Here is a 4,946-nt window from a genome sequence, read left to right on the forward strand (position 1 = left end):
CCCCCTACTGTCACTGCTCAGGGTCAAACTCCCCTGCCCTGCACGGCTAAAGGAGTTCATCCTCAGCAAGCTGATAATAAAACCTCTCGCAGTTTGCATCAGGTGTGGTTTTCTCTTGGGTCATTGGGGTACCGGCCAGCTCATCCCGGGACTTGAGCAGAGGCCCAGCTTCGGGGGTCTTACAAAATCACTATATAACAGAGATGTAGACAGACAAACAGATATATAGATATTAGTATATATAATCATTTGATGAATCTATATAAAATATATTTATATACTTAAAAAAATTAAGAAAGTAGTTGCCTCAGAATCCCAGGTTGTAAGTTTTTCTCTAAAACATGTTAATTTCCATTTCTTGTTATGACATAAATTACATATGATCTATTTAAGCTGAGAGAGAGAACATTATTACTATGTACTCAGTTGGGATATGTTAATTTAGACTTGGATTTTTCCACACCTATTTTATTTAGGTTTCTAGAACACTACAACCTCCCTTCTAACCCACTGACCTGAGGTAGGAGATAAGGTTTATAGGAAAAGGATGTTGTGGGCCTGTTTAGAAGTAATTCTTTGGGGGCAATTTCACTCTTTGTAGTCAGGCTAACATCAATGTAGTCCAATAACAAACAGCAAACATGAATCAGTAGCAGTGGCTCTATTCCTCTATCCAGCAGCAACTTCAAGGCTCAGCCAAATCTATATGAGTCAGCTAAAATGACAAGACACAGCCAGAATACCATGAGAAGTTCTTTGGTGTGTTTCTCTCTATGAAGTGAAAACCAGCAATGAAGACCAGTGAAGACCAGCAAAGAATAGTGAAGCATCACAAGGTATAGCAAAGCAAGATCATACTTTCACTATCAGTGCGATTCTACTTAGACACTCTCCAAACACTGTGCATCCTCTCAAGCATCTGCTCCAGCAAAACATGGCATGCCCTCTCATGTGTCTGCTTCAGCAAACATCCTCTCACGTATCTGCTTCAGCAAAACATGTGTGGTTCAGCAAAACATTCTCTCACATGACAGCTCCCAGAAAAACATGACATGACAAAATTGAGTTTCTAAAGAAACTAGAAATTTCCACTTCACCTTATGAAAAGAGGGGGCTCAAAGACATAAGGAACATTGTTAATATAACCCGATTTCCACATATTTACTTTCCTGAGTTTTCTCAATTACCAAATTAAACCACATCATTCCAATGGTGACAATATGCAGCAAGGAAATCTAAATTGTTCAGGGACTTTCCTTGTAATCATGAGGTCCAGAAAGCATATAAAAAGGCCAGGCATGGCCACACACGTTTGTATTCAGGCACTAGGGAGTCAAAGGCGGGTGAAAAAGAAGCCAGTTCCCTGGGGCTCAGTGGTCCCAATGTCTATCCTTTTTGGTGAACTACAAGCCAGTGAGAGACCCGGTCTGAAAAACAAAACAAAACAAGCAAAAACCCGTGGGTTTTGAGACATCCAAGACTGTTTGTCCATTGTTCTCATACAAGTGCATACATGAATATGCATACGTGTATATACACTCTAGAGAGAGAGAGAGAGAGAGAGAGTCTATCAAACCCATGTATTTTATGTAAATTTAGCAATTGCTTGTCAAACTTTGTCATTTTGTTCATGTGATGGTTTGAATGAGCATGGCCCAATAGGCTCCTATGTTTGTATGCTAGGTCCACAATTTATGAAACTGTTTGGGAAGGATTAAGAGGTGTGACCTTGTTGAAATACATGTGTCACTTGGAATGGGCTGTGAGGTTTCAAAGGCCCAGACAGGCCCAGTCTCTCTGAACCTGCTGCCTGTGCATCAGGATGTAAAGCTCTCAGCTACTTCCTCAGCATGGTGCCAGTCTTCTTTCTGCCTTGATGACCATAGCTACTGAAACTGTAAGCAAGCTCCAATTAGATGCTTTCCGTTAGAAGGAAGTGCTTTGGTCATGGTGTCTCTTCTCAGCAATATAACAGTAAATAAGACAACTTGTTTCTTCATAATTAATGATAATCTGCTGGGTTTTGCAATTTAAAGTCTTTTAGTCTCAGAATTTGTGGCACGGTGACTTTTCCCCTCCTTTTGTGCTCATATTTTGTCTTCCCTGGGTCTAATTTCTGAGAAATTTGAAGCATTTAGATGAGCTTTTGGTACACAAGTTCACTGGTTTTTCTCTCGATTTTATAACTCTTAGGTTCCATGGAATGTCTTAATCCTCAATCCTTGGCCACGTTTTTTACTTCACATTTTTAAACTCTAAGTTTTAACCCTTATGATGTAAAATTAAATTTACCCATCTAGTCATCTTTTAGTGTTGTTTCCCATTCCTTTTCTTCAATAATAAGTATCTTTTGCATTTTTATTTCCCTTCTTTAAATTTCATGCTCCCAGTTTGAACTGATTTTCATTCTATCTCTATTTATTTATTTGACTTTTACTTGCATTTATTTTATATTGAATTTATTCCCATAAGGTACATTCTGTTTCTTTAATTTCTTCTGGGATATCCTTTTCTTCTGTGCAACCCCCTCTTCTGACTTTGGAACAATTTCTTTCTTTTCAGTGAAAGTCATCTCAGTGTGATTCGGTTAATTCAGCCATGAATTCTGTAAATTCATTGGCACATCGTAGGAGTTTTGCTCACTTTGATATGTTCAATTATCAGAGAATATACATTTAAACCCTTAAGTTCAGCACGACTCTCTGCATTTTTAAACATGTGCAGCAAAAAACAAACAAAAAAACTCAGCACTGTTTAGTGCCACTGACTCTGTGTCCAGCCCATGAATGGCCAATATGGCTCCTTTAAAATGACATTGTTCAAACACATGGTAACTTCTCAGATATGCATGCTCTTGATGGCCTGGAAACTTTTATCAGTGTTCTTAAGAGAACATAAAGATTTAAACCTCTTAATTTGCATGATGTTGGGTTTTCTGGGTCAAGAGAGTAGTGAACCATCTTCACAGGTCACGCAATGCCACTTACATATCTACTTTTGCTTTGCCTATCCTAAGGAGCTCACCTCATTCTAACCTCTCAAGTACTTACCACCCTAGCACAGTGTCAGTCTTTTCCTGTTTATTAAACATATTCTCTTTGTTTGTGCTCTTTCTCCTCCTTAGAAAGTGCCTCTCTCTCCTCCAGATGCCTGAGCCTGCAAGTCTCCACTAAGATGAGAAGGGTCATTGGGATGTAAGAAGAAATACTACCTCTCCTTTTCACGACAGTAGACCCATCGTGTCAACAACTGAAGTTGGTTGTATTAAATGACATCAGTGTCAAAGAGCTAACTGGAAAATCATACACACACACATAAGCACACACACATAAGCACACACACATAAGTACACACATACACATACACACACACTTCATCAAAAGTACAAACCTGATGTGGAATATCTCCTTGAGTACTTACTTGGGAGCTGTCTTCCAGGGTCATGATACTAATAGTTGACTGACAGCAACTTAATAGAACAAGCGTTTATTTTTCTGTCATACAACAGTAAGAACCAATGGCAATGCACAGGTTTGGCATCTCAGGGTAAACTGAGGCAGGCAGCCAGTGAGGGTCAGTGCTGAGAGCAGATGATAGAGGTTGATCCACCAGATACCTACTGGGGCTTCTGCCTAGGTAGCCAGTGATTAGAGAAATTACTCAGCAGACTTTTCTCTGAGAGAACAAAGCTTGAGGGGCTTGGCACTCCCTGCAGCCAGGGAACACTCAACTCTTTTAACTCCCTGGGGCCAGTGAGAAAGAAAAGGAAAGAGAGAAAAATCATACATACACATATATACACACACTGAGTAAATGAGGCAAAAGGGAAACTCCAATAACGCCGTACATACAAATACATACACATAATTGGTGATTAAAGTAGCTCCAACACACACCCAAACAAGATTAACATATACACATACATACAGATTTGATGGATGGGACAAAGTTCCAACACACATTCTCATACTACAAACTTTACCAGATACATTCATACACGTACATGTATACATAATACTTGGAGGGTAAAGAGAACAAACTTCCAATGAGTTTATTTTTCTCCCATATTTGATATATGTTCCAGCAAAATCATTTGAGCAGTATAAAATTGCAATGTGAATATGTTTTTGTTCTCTTCTAGTGAATGCCTATGAAAAAACAGTATGTTCCCCAGTACCTTTTGAGAAATAACATAACATAGTATAGATAAAGAAAACAAATTATTCCCAAGAACCCATGTATATTTGTAACTTAGCAACTTGTTATAGATTAAAACAGTGTAAACAAGCAAGGTAGGTTTTTCAGCCAGTTTCTCTTACTGGAAGGCAGCAATTACAGTTATTTTAATTTATTCTTAAAATTGATCTTATAAGAATCTTAGAAGAATCACAAATCTAAACTTTTATATAAAAGTCAGTCATGTCTATTTTAAATCCTCAGAATGCATATCTACTGATCAGCAATTATTCATAAATCAGATCAGAAAGCTGAGAGCAAAAAATAGGTAGAAGAAATCAATTATCACCAGTCCAGCCTCAGTGAGAGTCATGCCAGCCAGTGCTGTCATTGTTCTTGTTCTCTGACCTTAAAAGGTCCATGGCTTAACTAATAAGAGTGTGTCTTTCTAAATGTTAAATTGTTTCCTAAGATTTTCTACATCAGAGCCAGTATCAAAAACATCCTAACTGCCACCGGTGTGGCAGCACTCCAGAGGTAGAGGCAGGCGGATTTCTGAGTTTGAGGCCATCCTGGTCTACAAAGTGAGTTCCAGGACTGCCAGGGCTATACAGAGAAACCCTGTCTCGAACCTCCCCTCACCATCAAAAAAAAAAAAAACTAGATTATCTTAACCTAGCTTTTCTAGCAACTTCATTTTTCCAACTGTTTTCTAAGGGTGGTGGTCATTGCTGACAGTCCACATTTCTTTTTTTTTTTTTTTTTTATAT

Source organism: Mus caroli, chromosome 6 (assembly GCF_900094665.2).
Source record: "Mus caroli chromosome 6, CAROLI_EIJ_v1.1, whole genome shotgun sequence".
NCBI lineage: Eukaryota > Metazoa > Chordata > Mammalia > Rodentia > Muridae > Mus > Mus caroli.